Genomic DNA, 21,887 nt, shown 5'->3' on the forward strand with positions numbered 1-21,887 from the left:
GGTATCTGCAAAGGGGCGACACCGTTTGCGTCCGGACGATTGAAAATTGCGTCCGAAATCATTATAGCGATCCGACGCATAGTGATCGATGTCACACATGCTACCACTCCTAACTTAGCAGTGTGACATAAGAGCAGAAGGCCGTGGGCCGTGTTAACTGGTGCCGTGTGTGGCCCAGTGTGTGTTGGGTTAAATACTCTGAACCTTGTCTCTGTATCGGCATCGAATGAATGAAACGTGTGAAACAATCTCATCTTCTAGCTCTGCTCCTCACCTTCTGCTGTTCTCCTCTCATCCTCTCCAATTCTACAATTCCTTTGGTGTGATCTGATCCGATCTAGGGCGGGTCGTCACAAATTGGTATCAGAGCCAGAAATTCCAGGGAATTTTTCTCCGCCCGTACGCGCTCGATAATCTCTCGGCATCGATCCGTAATTCCTCGCGAAAGGTGGGAATCCACTTCGGTGGAATCCCGCAGAATCCCTAGCTTGGTTGGATCTGCTTGGAGGAGACGCAACGGCGCCGGTGAAAGCTTCTACACAGACACAGCAGGTCCTCATGGCGTTGGAGACGACGGGTGAGCAGACGAAGACCATGCTGGCCCAAATCCTCAAGCGCTTGGATGATGGTGTGCTGCTCAGCAATCAGCGCCATGAGGAGCAGACGGCTTTCAACGCGCAAGTCGCTCAGGATCTCCAGGCCGTGCGCAAACAAGTCGATCTCACGCAAGCAGAGGTGGATGATACACGCCAGGCGGTGTCTGCCGTCACGTCAACAGCGCCGGCGCGTCCACGGTTGGCGGAAAATCGTGCGGCTTCTGCGGCGTTCGTCTCCTCAGGGCTCGGGATGCCGGAGTATCCTCGTCTTGCCAACAACGGGATGCCACTGATACCTGAAGCGCCTGAAAACCAATTGCAGCGCCCTCCACCTGTTCGACACAATCACGCATCGAGTGCGGCAGAAGAGAGGGAGCCATTCATCAAGCTGCCGAAACACGATTTTCCCCGTTTTGATGGTCACTTGCCAAATCTCTGGTGGATCGCTGTTTGTCCTATTTCGAGCTCTACCACACTTCGCCAACCACATGGGTTACAACGGCATCCTTGTATCTGGAGGGTCGGGCTGCGCTGTGGTGGCAAGCTGCTCGTCAAGCTCGTCGCACCATGACCTGGGAGGTGTTCTCACACGCGCTGCAAGAAGAATTTGGGCCAGACGAGTTTGAGGTTCAAATGCACACATTATTGCAGCTGCGTCAGATGGGGACAGTAGCAGAATATCGTCTCCAGTTTGAGCAGTATCAGTTAATGGCTCTTGATCCTGGTCTCAGCACTAAGTTCTTTGTGACACAGTTCGTTCTTGGATTGAAGGACAAGTTGCGTGCAGCGGTACGAATCCAAGCTCCTTCCAGCATCACCAGAGCCACGGTCTTTGCACGCATTCAGGAAGAAGAGATAGAGGCAAGTAGACTGAGAGTTCGGCCAGCACCTGCAGGGCGTCCTCCTCCGGCTACGGTTGCTGCAGCTCCTGTCCATCACCGTCCTCCAGCAGCCCCACGAGTGCCGCCGGATGATTTTGCGCGAGAGCGGCAACTGCGTGACTTCCGACGTGCCAACAACCTTTGTTTTAAGTGCGGCGAAAAATATTCGCGTGACCATCAGTGCAAGAAACAGGGTGCTCAATTGTTGACCATTCAGATTGGTGAATTTGGTGAGTTGTTGAATGATGAGGCTGTCAGAGCTTTGGAATTGTTGGATGATCCAGTTTACCCTGCAGCTCAATGCTGTCTGCTTTCTGCTCAAGCAACTTCCGGCACTGAATCCCCAGGTTGCATCCGAATTCAGGCTACTGTTGGTAACCAGGCAATGCTTTAGTTATTGGATTCTGGCAGCACACATAGTTTTATTGACGCTGCTTTTGCGGCTCGCCTCAATTGCCCTGCTGTCTCTATTACCCCCGTGCCAGTTAAAATAGCAAATGGCCAATATATACAGTGTGACAAAGTGGTACCACAAATGGAATGGTGCAGCCAAGGACAAGTGTTTAACACTGATTTGAGGGTTTTGGAGTTGGGCACATATGATGGAGTGTTAGGCATGGACTGGTTGGGAGCCATCAATAATATGAATTGTCAATGGAAAGACAAAGCGATTTCCTTCACTCATAAGGGGAATTGGATAACTTTGCAAGATGGAGATATTCATGAATCAGTGCAAGTGGTGTTACATGATTTCGTAGACGTGTTTGCTGAACCATCTGGTTTGCCTCCTGCCCGTTTGTATGATCACGCTATTACCTTAGAAGAGGGCGCCAAACCACCCAATTCAAAACCCTACAGGTACTCACCGCTGCAGAAGGATGAAATTGAGTGGCAAGTCCGGGAAATGCTACAAGCTGGCACAATTGTGCATAGCATGAGTCCTTATGCAGCACCTGTGCTGTTAGTTAAGAAAAAAGACGGCAGTTGGAGGTTTTGCATCGATTACCGGCGTTTAAATCTTGTCACAGTGAAGAACAAGTTCCCTCTTCCAATTGTTGATGAGTTATTGGATGAACTGGCAGGCGCAACACTATTCTCTAAGCTGGATTTACGAGCCGGATATCACCAAATTAGAATGCGCCCAGAGGATGAAGAGAAGACGGCCTTTAAGACACATCACGGTCATTTCCATTTCCGTGTGATGCCCTTTGGCCTCACGAACGCGCCAGCAACATTTCAGTGCCTCATGAACTCGATCTTCGCAGAATATACACGTAAGTTCGTGATTGTTTTTCTGGACGATATCCTTGTGTACAGTGCGAATATGTAGGAACACCAGGAACACTTGCGAATTGTCTTGTCTCTTCTCCGCCAACATCAATTGTTTGCCAAGGCGTCAAAGTGTTCTTTTGCTCAGACCAAAATTGAGTATCTTGGGCATGTCATTTCGGAGGCGGGAGTGGCAACTGACATGGACAAAACTCGGGCGATGAATGTGTGGCCAGTGCCCACTACGGCGACTGAACTGCGAGGTTTTCTAGGCCTCACCGGCTATTATCGCAAGTTTGTTGCCCGTTATGGTATTATTGCAAAACCACTGACCCAACTGTTGACGAAGAAGGGGTTTCAGTGGAATGAACAAGCTCAGCTAGCATTTGACCAACTCAAGGCTGCGATGGTCAGCACACCAGTTCTTGCTCTACCCAATTTTGATCGGCCGTTTGCCATCGAGACTGACGCTTGTGATACGGGTGTCGGTGCAGTTCTTACACAAGATGGGCACCCTCTCGCTTACTTCAGTAAAGCACTGGGAGTTAAGAATCAGAAGCTTTCCACTTACGAGAAGGAATTTCTTGCTGTGATGATGGCCGTGGACAGGTGGCGCGCATATCTGCAACGGGGTCCCTTCACCATTCTCACTGATCATCAGAGTTTGTGTAACCTGGGTGATCAACAATTGGACACAGAATTACAACGCAAAGCCATGGCCAAGCTTGTTGGGCTGCAATTCAAGTTTCAATATAAAAAGGGGGCCGACAATGGAGCAGCTGACGCTCTCTCAAGAGTGGGTCATTTGATGACAACAAATGCTCTATCACTCTGTCAACCAAGCTGGGTGCTTGAAGTTGTCAACTCTTATGAAACTGACACGGAAGCTCAGGATCTCCTTCGCAGATTAGCCATTCATAGTCCCGACGAGCAAGGCTATTCCCTTAATCAAGGACTGATTCGCTGCAAAGGCAAGTTATGGATAGGGAATAATTCTGCCCTACGCACTAAGCTCATCAGTGCCTTGCACAATAGTGCTGTGGGTGGCCATTCTGGCTCCACAACAACATACCACCGTCTAAAGAAATTGTTCAGCTGGACTGGGTTGAAGACATCGGTTGAAGATTATGTGCGACAGTGTCAAGTCTGTCAGCAATCCAAGCATGAACACAGTAAAATTGCTGGAAAACTTCAGCCTTTACCCATTCCTGATGCTCCATGGCAAGATGTCACTATGGATTTTATCACAGGGTTGCCTATGTCAGAAGGTTATGACACAATTTTGGTGGTGGTTGATCGATTGACGAAGTTTGCCCACTTTATTCCTCTTCGTCACCCCTTCACCGCATCGCAAGTGGCTAAGGCTCTCTGGGATAACGTCATTAAGTTGCACGGCGTGCCACTTTCAATTGTGTCTGACCGTGACTGCATTTTTACTAGTGCTGTGTGGCGGGGTATCTTTGCCACAGTTGGAACTAAACTTCTGTACTCAACGGCTTATCATCCTCAAACGGACGGCCAGACAGAGCGCGTAAATCAGTGCATGGAGATGTATTTGCAGAGTGCAATACAGGACAATCCAAAACATTGGCGTCGTTGGTTGTCTACAGCTCAATTCTGGTATAATTCTTCCCACCATGCTTCATTGAACTGCTCCCCATTCAAAGCTTTATATGGCCGCGAACCAAACTTGGGAGGTATGTTACAGTGGTCAGAAAACTACACTGACTCTGAACAAATGGATTGGCTTGCTCACACAGAAGCTCTACGTGCTCAACTTACTCGAGCACAAAATCGTTTTAAGAAGAAAGCTGACAAAAATCGTTCTGAGAGGGAATTTGCTGTGGGTGACCAAGTGTCGTTGCCTAATCGACGGTACCTCGGAGGAGGGATCCTCACGAGGGGGAGAAGAAGTAGGGACCATAGGGCGGAGTGCACACGGGACGGTGGTACGCGAGTTACCCAGCTTCGGAACACCTGCACGATGACAGGGCCTACCGCTGCTTGTCTGGAATTATCTGGGCGCTTTCGCGTTGTTACAATGAGTTGTGGTTGTGCCTCTAGGGCTCCCAGGATCCGGCTTATAAAGGCGCACGGATCTAGGGTTTACATGGAGAGTCCTAGCCGGAATACAAGTTGCCTAACTACGGTACAATGTCTTGCCGTGTACGTCAAGGATCCGCCTTCCTCCAAGTACTGCTGGATCCGGATACTTCATGGGCCGTCACGGATCCGGCCTCCTTCGTAGGTCGGTAGAGATCCGGCTTCCTGTTCCTGGGCTGGACTTCATCCTTCTGGATCTACAGCAACTGGGCCGCCCGATGGGCCACATACCTCACCACCATCTATGGGCCACCCGGGCTTGCCGGATCTAGGCCATGCCGTTGATATACCCATAAAGTATACCCACAACAGTAGCCCCCGAAGTTCTCCGAGATTCATCATTCCTCCGACTTCATTCAGCTCGGATCCGAAGAGAATCTTGAAGAGCTTCAAAACTTCTACTTGATTCCGGGTTCATTCACTCGGAGCTCCTTCGTCTTCAGATTAGGTATCACAACGGAGATTCCGTTTTTCCCGCGCACAACTTCCTTTTTCCCGCGCTAAATTTTCGCAGATGCAAATCTTTAGCCAGAAATTTCGGGAGCGCACGGTTAAGTTACCTCCACGTCGTTTTACCGCATTTGACCTAAGACACATGTCATTCATCCAACGGTGCGACCGTTCCGTTTCCACCGTTAGATCCGAATCCCGAATCTCCGTGCGTGGCCTATAAATACCCCCGCGACTCGGTAATTCCTCATTCTTTCACCGCATCTCACCACTTCGTCTTCCTCCTCGCGCCGCGCCGCCCGTTAGATCTCATCTCCGGCGAGCCTTGCCACGGTGAGCTTCACGCATCGCCGGCCCAGGCCTCCCCTCGTGCTAAGATTCCCACGGTTGAACGGGAAATTCTGTCCGCCGCCGATTCGTGGTCACGCGAGGCGATTCCCCGCACGTCCGGCGACCTCTACTCCACCGGAGCTCCGTCGAGCCACCGCGCCATTGCCTTGATTTTTTACGGGTTTACTTCAATGCCCCTGTTAGAGACAATGAAGCCAAGGAGTTTTCCGGCTGGTACGCCAAAGACGCACTTCAGCGGATTTAACATCATCTTGTACCGACAGAGATTCTCAAAGGTTTCTGTGAGGTCGCTGATCAAGTCGGATCCTTTCCGAGTCATGACCACGATGTCGTCGACGTAGGCGTGTACGTTCCGGCCGATCTGGTCCTTCAAGCACCGCTGCATCGTACGTTGGTAGGTGGCACTGCGTTTTCAAGCCAAAGGGCATAGTAACATAGCGATGAAGTGCCAAATGGGGTGATGAATGAGGTCGCCTTTTGGTCGGACTCCTTCATCCGGATCCGATGATACCCGGAATACGCATCAAGAAAACACAGAAGTTCCGCCCCTGCCGTCGAATCAATGACTTGGTCAATGCGCGGCGGGGAAACGGATCTTTCGGGCAATGTTTGTTCAAGCCGAGTAATCGATGCACATTCTTAGTATTTCGGTGTTCTTTTTGGGTACAAGGACGGGATTTGCGACCCAATCGGTATGGATTACTTCTATTACAAAACCTGCCTCTAGTAACTTTGCTAATTCCATTCCTATGGCGCGACGCTTCTTATCTCCAAAGCGTCGCATAGCTTGCTTCACCGGTTTACCCCCGGGTTTATGTTGAGGTAGTGCTCGGTGAGTTCCCTTGGTACTCCGGACATGTCAGAAGGTTGCCATGCGAAGATATCCATGTTAGCGCGGAGGAACTCGACGAGCGCGTCTTCCTATTTGGGGTCCATGTTGGCTCCGACTGAGACCTGCTTGGAATCGTCGCCTTCCTTGAAGTTGACTTTCTTGGTCTCTATCGCGGCCCTGAAGGAGTTTTTGTGTTCGGAGATCTGCTTCTTGGTGGTCTGCATTTCAGTCGGATCCACCGCGGCTCCGTAGCCTTTCAGCTCTTCTCCGGATATGACAGACTGCGCGAGGCGGCTTCGCCCAACTCGCACTCGTGAGCCTTTTTGTAGTCTCCGGTTATGGTGATCATACCATTAGGACCCGGAATCTTGAGCTTGTTGTAGATATAGCACGCTCTTGCATGGAACTTGTGGTAGGTGGGCCTGCCGAAGATGACATGGTAGGAGCTCTTGAAGGGCACAACTTCAAACGTGATCTTTTCTTCGCGGAAAGTGTGAACATCGCCGAAAGCCACGGGAAGTGTGATGCTGCCGAGGAGTTCGCCTTCTTACCGGAACCACGCCGTGAAACTCAGTGTTGATGTGTTTGAGCTGTTCCTTGGTGAGGTTCATCCGCTCCAGAGTCTCCAGGTACATGATGTTCAAGCTGGCTCCCCCATCCATGAGGCACTTGGAGAAGTCATACCCGTCTATGCGGGGACTTACAACTAAGGCGTAGTATTCTTTTGGCACAATGGCGGGATGATCCTCCCTGTCAAATGTGCACGGAACTTCCGACCACCTGACATACTGCGGCACGGCCGGAAGCCGTGGCGTTCGGGATCCGGGTAGCTGACTTTGTAGCGCGGATCTGTTGGGGTTCCGAGGAAGGTGTGGTAAGCCCCCACGCTCTTTTTCTCGAAGGGGTTGGATTTACCTGCGGATCCGGCTTTGGGATCCGGCGAGTTATCATCCTCGTCCATCGCCTCGGAACTGTCCTCCTCCTTGTCCTTGTTCTTGCCCTTGCCTCCTTTGCCGCGTGGGCGGTGCTTCCGAGCTCGCTTGTATCCTGCTTCCGGGTCGTTCTTTAGGTCGTTGACCCACTTGCAGTTGCGGTTGGTGTGAGTGGACTTCCCTGTAGCCGGATCCAAGTGGGCCAGGCAGGGCATGTCTCTATACTCCTCGTAGGTTTGCGGAGCGCGGGATCCGCCAGTTGTGACTTCAGTGCCATGCTGCTGACCCCTGCTTGCTCCGCCTCCACGGCCGCGTCCTCTTCCGCCTCCTGAACCTCCGCGTTGGAACGCCATGGCGACCATGTCGGATCCGCCACTCTTCTGGTCATCAGGGTTTTTGCGTTTATGGCCGTTGTTGTTGCCGTTATCACGGTTCTTCTTTTGTTGGTGCAGGGGGATTGCTGTAGCTGCGATATCACCGCCCGCATCGTCATCGGCGGCAGTGTGGTCACTGGCAATGGAGATCATCTCATCCAAAGTCAGTTTATTGGCGTTAGCCAAACAAGTGAGCTTATGTCTCAGCAATCCTCCTCTCTGCAGTCCACCAATGAAGGCGTACATGGCAGTGGTGTGGTCGACGTTTTCGCACTCGTTCCTGCATGCCAACCATCGTGTGAGGAAGTTTCTTGAGGATTCTCCCTTCTTCTGGATACAAGCTTGTAGGTCGCATGCCGTGGCAGGTCTTTTGTAGGTGCCTGTTATCACCAAGATTTGACCGAGTCAGAGGTGGGCCGCAGTCAAGATGGGCTTAAGGAAATATACATGGAGAATTATATGAATCGGCCTGTTATACCAAGTTGGGCTTAATTGCCCGTGTATCTGTAACATATTAGATCTATTTTAGTTTAGAGATAGAATCTTACTCGTGCACGGTTTAGTGCATGCCCACATTAGAAAGTCCCCTGGACTATAAATATGTATCTAGGGTTTATGGAATAAACAACAACTCACGTTCAACCCCAAAACAAACCAATCTCGGCGCATCGCCAACTCCTTCATCTCGAGGGTTTCTATCAGGTAAGCGACATGCTGCCTAGATCGCATCTTGCGATCTAGGCAGCACAAGCCCACGTTGTTCATGCGTTGCTCGTACTCGACGCGCTTTTGATGGCGAGCAACGTAGTTATCATTAGATGTGTTAGGGTTAGCATTGTTCTTCGTTTAAGCATGCTTACGTAGTGCAACCCTTGCATATCTAGCCGCCCTCACGCCCTGTCTCGGGTGTGGGGCGGCACCCGCTTGATCATTATTTAGTAGATCTGATCCGTTACGATTGCTCCTTGTTCTACAAGGATTAGTTTAATATCTGCAATAGTTAGGCCTTACAAAGGGGGGGGAGGATCCAGTGGCACGTAGGGTGGCGTTCGCAAGTCCTAAACGGGATGTTCCGGGGATCAACTTCATGTTGGTTTTTTGGCCTTGTTTAGGATCGGCTTACGAGCACCGTGCGTGGCCGCAAGGCCCAACCTGGAGTAGGATGATCCGATTATGCGGTGAAAACCCTAAATCGTCGTAGATCTAATTAGCTTTATCTTGATTAAGCAGGACCACCAAGTATTCGTGCACCCCGTACGAATCATGGGTGGATCGGCTCTTTGAGCCGATTCACGGGATAACCTCGAGAGCCGATCGAGGCTCGTATTTAATGTTTACATGTATGCCCTGCGGGAAACTAAGCGAGGCATCCCCATCACCTTCCGACCGGGTATAGGTCGGGTGGCACGCCCTTGCACTTCGCAACGCCGCGTGTGACCAGAAGAGCATTGCGGGCCGTCGCTCGGAGGGGTCTCGGCCAGCCGCAGCTCTAGGCTCTTCCCGGCTCTACGGTGTTGACAAGGCCGCTGCCCGCCGGTGGGTTTTGGCAGTCAACACATTCCGGCACGCCCGGTGGGACAATCGTCTACATCAACCACATCGCCATCTACATCCGAGATGGCGGACGGCACGCCGAGTCACCTACGAGGATCCGCCCGATGACCTCAAGAAGCAATACAACGAGATCAAGGCCACCCTCGAAGCCGACCTCATCGGCTCTTTTCGAAGAACCCGTTCCAATGGCATCGGATGGAAGGGATTCTCACCGCAAGGTGCACTCGATGGGATAGACCTCTCTACCCCGTCGGAGGAACGCACCGGGGTCCGCGGCAGGAGATCAACTACACGGTGGCTCACTCGCTACACCGCCACTGCGAGAACTTGGTCAACGTGTTGGAGCGTGTCGCTCGCGCGTGATCCGGGAGATCATGAGCCACCGGTACTCGCCGTCGGGACCAGCTCTCGGGACTCATCAAGGAGAGTTGCCATTCCGGTCCCGTCCACCGCTGCCATTTGCGTTGGCAGCACTCGCTGAAGTGCCGACTACACCGGCATTCCTCGTCTACGAGGATTGGTGGCGACCCTAGTGACTACCGAGTTCTTAATGGAGGCGCCTAAGGAGATCCCTCAAGGGTACGCGTGCATGTATGTGCCGGATTGTGGTGACTCGGGCACTCACAAACCAGGCCACAACATCGGGGACTCCGGCGAAGACGAGGAGGAACGTCGGCGACGGAGCGAGACGTGGCTAACTAAATACGCCACACCGACGAAACTCCCGAGCCCAGCTCCTGCAGGCTGGCCCGGAGCTGGAAAAGCAAACATGGCTGGCCAAGTACGCCACCCCGGCGAATCTTCGAGTACAACTCCTACGGCCGGCACGGCGGATCGGATCGGTACCATGCCGAGAGACCGGTTCGGCATGATGCCGAAAAGAAGGGCGATCGGCTATTCCAAGCCGTACCCCGACGATTACGAGATGATCCCGCTGCCACCTAAATATCGGCTCCACGACTTCTCCAAATTCGGTGGATCGGATGGCTCCAGCTCCATCGAGCACGTCGGCCGATATCTGGCTCAACTAGGACCGGCTTCGGTGTCGGATCAGCTACGCGTGAGGCTCTTTTCACGGTCCCTCACGGGATCGGCTTTTGGATGGTACACCTCTTTGCCGGCAAACTCCATCCGAGTCTTGGAAGCAATTGGAAGAACAGTTCCATATGCAATACCATTCGGAAGCTTCCGAGTCCGGCATTGCCGATCTAGCACAACTACGTCGAAGCGCGGGGAAACGGTGACGAGAATACATCCAGCGCTTCGGGAATCTTAGGAACCGATGTTATTCGGTTCGTATAACCGAAAAGGAAGCGATCGAGTTGGCGTAGCGAGGCCTTGCAACACAGCTCAAGGACATGGCCTCCCAAGCGAGATTATCCTCGGCGGCGCACATGGTTCGAAACTATCAGCATATGAACAGCGCCACCCCGACCTGTACCAAGACAAGTTCAAGCGTGCAGTAGTTATGGTCGATACGGAGGAAGATGAAGTGCCTGCGGGAGGCCAAGAGATAGCAGTGGCTGAGTGGACTCAGGGGGGAACCCCCGTGGCCTGCAAATGGGTAAAGCCACCAGGGCCGCCCAGGGGATTTGATTTTGACGTGACCAGGACTGAACAAATCTTCGACCTCCTGCTCAAGGAGAAACAGTTGACGATTCTCGAAGGTCTCAAGTTCCCCACGGCGAAGGAGCTAAACGGAAAGCCGTACCGCAAATTCCACAACTCGCTTTCCCATGCCACCAACGACTGCCGGGTGTGGCGTCGGCACATCCAAGCGGCGATAGAGAAGGGGCGGCTAATTTTCAACCAGTACGCCATGAAGGTCGACACCCAACCCTTCCCCGCCGTTAACATGGTAGAAATCACCTACCCCGAAGGTTGCCAGCCGGGTCCCTCGTTCAGCATCAACATGGTAGGACCCGGAAACCACTCGGCAAAGATGGAGATGAGGGCAGCTGCTCTCATAGCAAGGATACAGAGGAGGCCGCTCCACGCGATCGGCTCCGTCATGATGGCAAGCGCTATGTCACCGAGGGAGAGGTGAAGAATATAAGATATCAGCGACTCCTCTCTGATCACCTCCTCAGCAAATATGTGAGTCAATATGACCAACGCCGACGGTCCAATTACGATGATAGAGGAGATCGTCTGGCTAGAGAAGCCAGAAGATATCGTCGGCAGGATCGCGATGAGGAGGAGCACGAGCGCTGTGCCACGGAAGCATCAAGGGAGCAAGATGACAACGCCGGACATCGGGACTGCCCTTTCTTCGGACACTGCTGGGATTCGGGAATGAGCCGATTGCCCACAATCGGCAATTGCCCGAATGCAATCGAGAAAAAGAAGGAGGCAGCCAACGTGTCCGTGTTCGAGCGCCTAGGGCCTCTCCCGCCACAAAGCAAACGCGCCGAGTCACCTCGTTGGGCAGATCTTGAGGATTCGGAAGACGAGGGAGAAGTGGAAGAAGACAGGTACCACCGGCCAAGGTGGTGCCCCGACGGACTCAGCCGTTCCCAAAAGCGCGAGGGTTCGGCGGTTGCGCGGCCCGGAGGAAGCCGAAAGGTTATACCGCATACGCTAAGGAAGGCACGACCTGATCCGGCTGCAAAAGTTCAGCGAACCCTGGATGAAGAGGGTCGTCCACGGAAAATGGAGTGGCGCCCCAAACGGAGGAAAGCCGATGATGAGACATCGGCTGGCACAAACATGGTACTCGTCTTGCCGACAGAGCTTAGCGCTCCACGACTCTACGGAGCACTCAAGGTGGACGACAGCAAGCGCATCAAGTCAGAGGTTGGGTTGGTTTTATCCAGCCTAACCAAATAGCAAGACTAAACCATTGAGCAAACCAGGCGAGGCTGATCCTTGTGATCGGCCCCAAAAGTTTATGAAGGGACATTACAGGACCTTCAGTCAGCTCTCCAATGAATATGGAGGCCGATTTCAGCAATCGGCCAAAATTACTTTCACCACATGTTCTGCTTGCGTTCAGCACCGATCTATTGGGCAGTGACCACGTCGGCATACGAGAGTTAGCACGGATTTTCGCGGAGCCGACGTACAAGTGCAGTGCCCTAGCTATCCATACAAGCCGATATCTGCAGTCATCCAGCAGGTATCGGCTCGGGGGGCATATAATCAGATGAACATGTGCAGATAGAACATGTGAGAACATACGTGCAATGAAACATTGGGGGCCGATTAAGAAAAATCGGCCAAAATAAAAAAAAAAAAATTATCGACTTTAGAATTGAGAGGCAGCCGATGCGCAGCCATCGACTTTAGTGGAATTATGCAGTGTTTATCGAGTCTCCACCAAATCTAGACCAACGGTGGTGCTTTCTGTTGCCTCGAGGGAGTAAAACAATGGAAACTTCTCCAGCTGCTTCGAGCCGATCCGGGTTCCTGAACCTTTTTCGTCAAGGATTTCCAATCTTTGGGGCTAGTTCAGCTGAAACGGAGGTTTATCGAGTCGTCGGAGGAAGAAAGAGGATCGGCCGTGGCGCATTCTCTTTGACATTCTCGCCTCGAGTAAGGCTCGGGGGCAGCGAGGCCTAGTGGATACTCTGTTTAAAGAACCGATGAGGATACCATCGGCTGATCCTTCATTGCAACCTTCTTCACAATGATGGGTATTAAAAAGGATTATTGGGTTTGGTTGGAAAAGTTCGAAGGTTTTCCTGAAAGTCCAGCATCTTCCACCAGATTTAGAAAATCATCAGCTGAAGAAGAGAAGGGTGAATTTCAAAGGACCGATGCGGTGCGATCGGCTCATTACGCATTGGCAAAGGGGACGAATCGGCAAGGTCAGTAGAAGAGAGAATCGGCTCAATTAAAAGGAATCGGCAAAATCAAGATTGGGGAAAAGTTCTTCATTGATTAAGAGGAGATTTCTTACATAAAGAGCTAATTGCTCTCAAAAGGGGAATACTAGGGGATCCATTCGCCCCATCTACTACTACTCGGCCCTATTCTAGAGGTCCTATCTATGGGCCATCATCGCCCTCGTCGTCGCCGTCGTCGCCACTATCGGCGCTGCTCCCGGCGGGCTCGTCGTCGCTCCAATGGCCGCCGACCGGGCCCTCGTTGTCTTCATCTTCTTCGTCGGCGTCGTCCTCGTCGGCCGTCGAAGTCGCTAAGATTGCCCGGCCAAGGGCAGAACCGCTTGGCCGGCGGCTCGTCGGAGGAGCTCTCGTCGTCGTCCTCCTCCTCCTCTTCCTCGCTCCTCCTCCTCCCCGGAAGAGGTGAAGTCGCAGGAGAAGCTGTCATCGTCACTCTCCTCCTCCGTTTCCCCAACGGCGAGGAAGCGGAGGTCGCTCTCCCCGTCCGTCGAGGACTGGTCGTCCTCGGACCAGATGGAGAAGTCGTGGTCTGATTCCTCCCCCGCCGCAATGGCGCGGCGGGTGTTGGCCGCGTGGACCGCCGCCGCGTCGTACTCCGGCGTCGGCTCACGGGACGTGGAGGATTGGCTGGCAAGATCCGATGGGGCAGAGGAGGAGGAGGACATGGTGGCTGGGAGGGTTTTTGGAGTGCTAATGCGGAGGAGATACAGAGGAGAACTGTTCAGAGCGGTTAAATCGAAGGAGGATATAGTGGAAATTCAATGCCACAGCAGTTTCCGAGGAAGTGGTGCCTAAAAAAGAGAAAAAAAAACTGCCAGGTAACGCGGAGAAGTTGAGAAGGCAAGGCATCATCATGAGGGATACTGCGACGGTTCTGCCACGACATGACCCGACGAAGGAAAGCAGAGTGATTTTGGAATTACCAATTCCAAAACCAGGGGGGCATGTGTTATCACCAAGATTTGACCGAGTCGGAGGTGGGCCGCAATCAAGATGGGCTTAAGGAAATATACATGGAGAATTATATGAATCGGCCTGTTATACCAAGTTGGGCTTAATTGCCCGTGTATCTGTAACATATTAGATCTATTTTAGTTTAGAGATAGAATCTTACTCGTGCACGGTTTAGTGCATGCCCACATTAGAAAGTCCCCTGGACTATAAATATGTATCTAGGGTTTATGGAATAAACAACAACTCACGTTCAACCCCAAACAAACCAATCTCGGCGCATCGCCAACTCCTTCATCTCGAGGGTTTCTATCAGGTAAGCGACATGCTGCCTAGATCGCATCTTGCGATCTAGGCAGCACAAGCCCCACGTTGTTCATGCGTTGCTCGTATCGAAGCGCTTTTGATGGCGAGCAACGTAGTTATCATTAGATGTGTTAGGGTTAGCATTGTTCTTCGTTTAAGCATGCTTACGTAGTGCAACCCTTGCATATCTAGCCGCCCTCACGCCTGTCTCGGGTGTGGGGCGGCACCCCGCTTGATCATTATTTAGTAGATCTGATCCGTTACGATTGCTCCTTGTTCTACAAGGATTAGTTTAATATCCGCAATAGTTAGGCCTTACAAAGGGGGGAGGATCCAAGTGGCACGTAGGGTGGCGTTCGCAAGTCCTAAACGGGATGTTCCGAGGATCAACTTCATGTTGGTTTTTTGGCCTTGTTTAGGATCGGCTTACGAGCACCGTGCGTGGCCGCAAGGCCCAACTCCGGAGTAGGATGATCCGATTATGCGGTGAAAACCCTAAATCGTCGTAGATCTAATTAGCTTTATCTTGATTAAGCAGGACCACCAAGTATTCGTGCACCCCATACGAATCATGGGTGGATCGGCTCTTTGAGCCGATTCACGAGATAACTCGAGAGCCGATCGAGGCTCGTATTTAATGTTTACATGTATGCCCTGCAGGAAACTAAGCGAGGCATCCCCATCACCTTCCCGACCAGGTATAGGTCGGGTGGCACGCCCTTGCACTTCGCAACGCCGCGTGTGACCGGAAGAGCATTGCGGGCCGTCGCTCGGAGGGGTCTCAGCCAGCCGCAGCTCTAGGCTCTTCCCGGCTCTACGGTGTTGACAAGGCCGCCGCCCGCCGGTGGGTTTTGGCAGTCAACAGGTGCCCCGAAGTGTTTCTCGAAAGCGGTCTTCGAGGTCAAACCAGCAAAAGATGGAGTTTTTCTCGAGGTCATCGAGCTAGATCCGGGCTGGACCTACAAGGTACAAGCTGGAGCATGCGGCGAGCGATATTAGGGGTTCCTCCGGCAAAGGTTACTCGCATTATAGTAATCCTCAATCCAGGTATCCGTCCTTTCGGTGCCATCATAATGCTTCAAGTTTCCGGGTAGCTTGAGGGAGCTCCTTGGCTTTGGTTCCTCTCGAATCATCCTGCCAAAGCACTTCGGTCCGATGTAGTCGGTTCTGTATTCGTTGAGGCGTTCCCGCGCGTCGCGCGAGCCGTGACGGGGGGACTGTGAGCGAGAGCGAGATCTCCGGCCACCGCCTCCGCCTCCACCTCCGCCGCCACCGCTAGGTGGTGGTGAGGGAGACCTGCGAGGGGGCCGATCCGACCTCTTGCTTCCGCCTTCGGATTCTCCCCGGCCCTCCCGGTGTTGGCTCCGGCTCCTGTGGCTGCCTTCGCCGTGACGGCGGCTGCCCCGGGTCGTTCCGGCTCCGGCGGGGCTCCGGGTCGCGCTCCTCATTCCGACTCCTCCTAGGCTCGGGCTCACGATCGTTGTTCTGATTCCGGCAAGGTTCCGGCGTGCGCTCCTTGTTCCTGTTTCTTGAGGGCAGCACATTGTCGCGGATAACAATTCCACCATGCCCCTGAGGCCTGGTGTTTCCGGCTGGACTACGGCGGCGAGGGGGACGCGGGTAACCATTAGGCGGAGGAGAGGCGTTGTGGTACTTGTCTCGTCCAGAGTACATTGCATCATTTCCCTTTCTCGGATCTGATGGTGGCGTCTTTGATGGTACGGGGATCGGATTTGGGTGCTCCCTGGCTTTCCTTCTGCGTTCCGAGGATCCGGTTCGCGATTCGTCATCTCGATGGCGATTGTCGTGGGCGTCCTTCTGCGCAGTGGAGACGCAATGCTCCGGGTTAGATTCCAACTTGCGCGAAGTGTCTGCCTTGCTCTGCTGTTTAACCGCTGAAGCGACGAGCGTGCGTACGTAGTCGATGTCAATCTCCTCGTTACTTTTCTTCAGGATCTCTGCAGCTTTCGTCATATTGTCCTTTGGGGTTGCGAACGGCTGCTGCTCCGTTGGAGTTGCGAAGGTGATCTTGCGGGGAGCTATCATCTCACGCCGGACCTTTTCGACCTCCCGGTGAGCTTCAACGATCTTGTCCTCCCAATGCTTTCGGAGTTCCTTGACTTTTGCCGGTCCTTCGTCCACCTCCTGCTCACGCTGGATGAAGTCTTCCACAAAAGCTGCGGCGTGCTTCCTTTCCTCCAAGCATGGCGGCTGCGGTGACCTTGAATTTCTTGGCTGTGGCCAGCAGCTCCACTCTTCTAGCTTCTAAAGCTTCTACGTCTTCGGGAGTGATAGGTTTGTTAAGAATATCCGAGCGATAAACCGCATCCATGCCTGCTTGTGCGACCATCTCTTCAGGCGACAGGAGGCTATCCGAGGAAGAATCCCTACGGGGCCGCTCCCGCGACATCGGAGATCCGTGGTGGGATGGCCGGGGGTCGGATTGGGTGCCCGCCTCTTCGATCCGTTTTCTCCCGGCGCCGCTACGTTGCAAGTACCGCTTTGGCTGGGCGGAGTCAACTTCAGTGCTGTTCACCGTATCCATATTCCTTCACCTTGCGATCGAACTCTTCGGTGTCCATGGATTGGGTGTCTCCGGAAATTGGGCTTAGATTTCCCAAAATTGACTCTTCAGCCGGAGTTCCGCTTTCTCCGACAACCTCTTGCTGATCCGGAGCAGCGTTGTTTTCCGGGGCCACGACCTGCTCGGGACCAGCTCCGGCCTCTTGAGGGGCGGTTCCGGCGGTATGGGCCAAGAAGTGCACGAAGTGACACCTTTTCTTCTCTAACACCTGGGAGACCCAGGCGGATCTGCATTGGTCTTCCACCGTTATTTCCTGCTCAGGGGCGGATTGGGTGGGTTTTAACTTTTTCAGATCTAAGGCGGAATCTTCGCTGGGAAGTTCCTGCGTCTCAGATCGGATCTTCGCGACTGCGTCCTGCTCAGCGGCGGTCGCGTCAGCGCTACTTACCAGTGGGTTTCCGTCGGAATCGACGGTTTCCCCGATGAAGATGTGTATGCCGCCAACTGGGACGATGGAGAGCTTGACGGGGTCGGTTTTAGCCGGATTCCAACACTCATCCGGAGGGACGATCGGCAGATTTCCGGCGTAAAGGACACGCCCCACAGCGATGGTGTCGTCGTAGCTTCCCATGGCGGAACCCTCCCGGTTCCGTCCTCCAGACGCCGCAGGCCCCACGGTGGGTGCCAACTGTCGTTGCCTAATCGACGGTACCTCGGAGGAGGGATCCTCACGAGGGGGAGAAGAAGTAGGGGCCATAGGGCGGAGTGCACACGGGACGGTGGTACGCGAGTTACCCAGCTTCGGAACACCTGCACGATGACGGGGCCTACCGCTGCTTGTCCGGAATTATCCGGGTGCTTTCGCGTTGTTACAATGAGTTGTGGTTGTGCCTCTAGGGCTCCCGGGATCCGGCTTATAAAGGCGCACGGATCTAGGGTTTACATGGAGAGTCCTAGCCGGAATACAAGTTGCCTAACTACGGTACAATGTCTTGCCGTGTACGTCAAGGATCCGCCTTCCTCCAAGTACTGGATCCGGATACTTCATGGGCCGTCACGGATCCGGCCTCCTTCGTAGGTCGGTAGAGATCCGGCTTCTCGTTTCGGGCTGGACTTCATCCTTCTGGATCTACAACAACTGGGCCGCCCGATGGGCCACATGCCTCACCACCATCTATGGGCCACCCGGGCTTGCCGGATCTAGGCCATGCCGTTGATATACCCATAAAGTATACCCACAACACCAAGTGTTGTTGAAACTGCAACCCTACGCGCAGACCACAGTGGCTAATCGACCGTGTACTAAGTTGGCATACAAGTTTTTTGGTCCATTTCATGTGCTTGAAAAATTTGGGAAGCTGGCCTACAAACTGCAGTTGCCTCCTGATAGTCGGATTCATCCGGTTTTTCATGTGTCACAGCTAAAGCCATTCACCCCAGATTATACACCTGTCTTTGCAGAGTTGCCCAAGCCACTGGATCTATCAACAGTTAACACCATGCCTGTGAAAATCCTTGAGCGTCGCATGGTGAAAAAGGGAGATGCAGCATTGGTGCAAGTCAAGGTTCTTTGGCAGGATCTATCTGAATCTTCAGCGACGTGGGAAGACTACCATGTGCTGCGTCGTCGCTACCCTGCCGCTCCAGTCTGGGAAGGCGCTCCATTTGAAGAGGAGGGCAATGTCACACATGCTACCACTCCTAACTTAGCAGTGTGACATAAGAGCAGAAGGCCCGTGGGCCGTGTTAACTGGTGCCGTGTGTGGCCCAGTGTGTGTTGGGTTAAATACTCTGAACCTTGTCTCTGTATCGGCATCGAATGAATGAAACGTGTGAAACAATCTCATCTTCTAGCTCTGCGCCTCACCTTCTGATGTTCTCCTCTCATCCTCTCCAATTCTACAATTCCTTTGGTGTGATCTGATCCGATCTAGGGCGGGTCGTCACAATCGAGCTATCCGTTGAGATGCAAACTTGGCATAAATATGCGTCAAGTTTGTGTCTTTGTGGACGATGCGCTGACGCATTGAGTGTCCGCCGAAAATTACGTAGGACTCGCGCGTCAGTGGCTGGGACGCTACTAACATTCCCACCAGTTGTCTCGAAAAATCAAAGTTTACCGGCGCCAACACTCCCTCCTCTTGCGACGGATGTCCTCGTCGCCGCAACCACCATGAATTCCGAGGAAACCCTCGCAACCACCGCTCCGCACTCCCCCATAGCCACCACTACAGCCTCAATGGAGGCCACATCTCCGGTCGACTCAAAGCGCGCCGCCATCGGCGGCCGGGAAGCTAAGCCGAAGGTTTTAAAGAAGCCGCTGTCGAAGGAGGAGAAAGGCGTCCAGGCCATGAAGCATCGCGGCCGATGCAAGAATCTGAAGGAGAGGAATGCAGCGGTGGTCGCCCAGCGGGCGCAGGCCGCTGCCCAAATCGTGTGGCAGATGCAGGTGAAAGTCGGTGCCCACGTAGGCCTCCATCCTGGCCTCCATACGAGCCTAGCTGAGGCCATGCTCTTCGTCAAGCAAGAGAGGATCGTCGGCGTCGCTCCCCCAGCCTCGTTGATACGCCACAAACGTATCTATAATTTTTAATGTTCCATGCTTGTTTTACACCAATTCATACATGTTTTGCTCATACTTCGTTGCACTTTTATACATTTTCCGGCACTAACCTATTAATAAGATGTCATAGTGCCAGTTCCCTGTTTTCTGTTGTTTTGTATTTCAGAAAAGTTATACAGGAAATATTCTCGAAATTGGACGAAACATAAGCCGAAGTCAATATTTTTTTGTAACGGAGACAGAGTCCAGAGGGGGGGACGAAGAAGAGGCGCAGGGCGGCCAGACCATGCCTTGGCACGGCCTGGCCTGGGCTCGCGCCAAGGGGTGGTGTGGGCCCCCTGGCCTCCACCGACCTCATCCTTCTCTTTATTTATTCACGATCTCAGGAAAAACCTAAACACCTGAGCCTCCATCCACGAAAAGTTCCGTCGCGGCCGCCATTGCAGACCCTAGCTCGGGAGGATTCTGAAGCTCTTCTCGGCACCCTGCCGGAGGGGAAAATCATCGCCATGCCCGCCTCTGAAGTGATGCGTGAGTAGTTCATCTCTGGACTATGGGTCCATAGCAATAGCTAGATGGTTGTCTTCTCCAATTTGTGCCTCATGTTTAGATCTTGTGAGCTGCCCTACATGATCAAGATCATCCTTATGTAATGTTAAATGTTGTGTTTGCTGGGATCCGATGAATGTTGAATACTATGTGGAGATCGATTATATATACTTGTCATATGTTATTTGTGATCTTGCATGCTCTCCGTTGCTAGTAGATACTCTGGCCAAGTAAATGTTTGTGACTCCAAGAGGGAGTATTTATGTTCGATAGTAGATTCATACCTCTAGTTTTCTGGAAGAGTGACAATAACTTCTAAGATTGTAGATGTGTTGTTTCTACTAGAAAGTAAACAACAATACTTTATCCAAGGGTAATTATATTGTTTACTTTACACACATTGCTTAATACGATAATATGTTGCTTGCAACTTAATACTGGAAGGGGTTCGGACGATAACCGAAAGGTGGATTATTAGTCATAGACGTATTATGTTGTAATGCCCAAATGAATCTCATAGTAATCATCCTGTCATGTATTCTGTCAATTGCCTAGCTGTAATTTATTCACCCAGCATGTTATATCTTTATGGAGAGACACCTCTAGTGAACTGTGGACCCCGGCCCTTTTTATTTACACTGATAAATTCATCTACTGCAATCCTGTTCTGTTTACTTTCTACAAGCATTGTTCTCTTTAATTACTGCAATTCCACTCGATACGTTTAATCCATTGTGTTCAGCAAAACCAGTGAGATTGACAACCTCACTGTAAGTTGGGGCAAAGTATTTTGGTTGTGTTGTGTGCAGGTTCCATGTTGTTGCTGACGCTGGTAGTGGGCCCTGCCAATAGTCAGCTAGCAACACCTTCAGAAGTCACGCATTTCTCCTACTGGTCGATTAAACCTTGGTTTCTTACTGAGGGAAAACTTGCTGCTGTGCTTATCACATCTACCTCTTGGGGTTCCCCAACAAGATTGCCAACTTCCACGGCAGCACCATCACTCGTCGGTGAGCTCGGTAAGTTCCCAGCTGCGTCGTGGAAAGCATGCACCCTCGCAGGTCCACGCGGCGTCGCGGTTCGCCTCCGGCGCCGTGCAGGTCCACTTCAACGGGGGCCCGGTTCCCGACCTGAACCGGACCCCGAGGAGTGGTGACTCGTGCCCGACCGCGACAGAAGACGCGACAGGTCCCGGAGGAGAGCATGCCGGTGCCCCGCAGCCTATTTGAGGAAATGACACCATCTGCCCCGACGATGGACGACCCTGTATGTTTTCTCTCTGAGTGTCTCGCTCTACCGTGTGTCATTCGACTGACGTCTTGTGATTCGTAGGCCTATTGGACGGGACTCAATGAGGGCGATATCCAGGCCATGATCTTCGACGGCGGCTTCGTCGGCGAAGGCAGCGTCGGGACAGGGATGCAGTATCAGTGGGCACAGACGCGGGATGGGGTGGACATCGATGGTGAATAGATGTTCTCCACCCAGCCCACGCAGGCAACAACAATCTGCATCGATGCCGATGAGGAGGTGCCAACAGGGCATGTCCTGACCAGGGATGATGCTGGCAAGAAGAAGGGGGAGCCACAGGACCAGCGGCTTCAACGACAACGAGGAAAAATGTTTGTGCGATGCGTGGCTGGCGACCAGCTATGACTGCATAAATGGTGCCCAGCAAAAGGGCAAGGTCTACTGGACCAAGAGTACGAAGAGAGAAAACGTCACAAGCCCTACGAGCTGCGTAGTAAACGCACAGAGGAGTCCATCAGGGCCTGGTTCCTGAAGAAGCGCGCCAAAATCCGCGTGC

At 52.7% G+C, this 21,887-nt stretch overlaps 1 pseudogene; it reads left to right on the top strand.

Moving 5' to 3' along the window:
* Positions 1-558: 558 nt before the first annotated feature.
* Positions 559-18,686, top strand: LOC124695834 (annotated as a pseudogene).
* Positions 18,687-21,887: the final 3,201 nt, after the last annotated feature.

This window comes from Lolium rigidum, chromosome 3 (genome assembly GCF_022539505.1).
Source record: "Lolium rigidum isolate FL_2022 chromosome 3, APGP_CSIRO_Lrig_0.1, whole genome shotgun sequence".
In the NCBI taxonomy this organism is placed as follows: Eukaryota; Viridiplantae; Streptophyta; class Magnoliopsida; order Poales; family Poaceae; genus Lolium; species Lolium rigidum.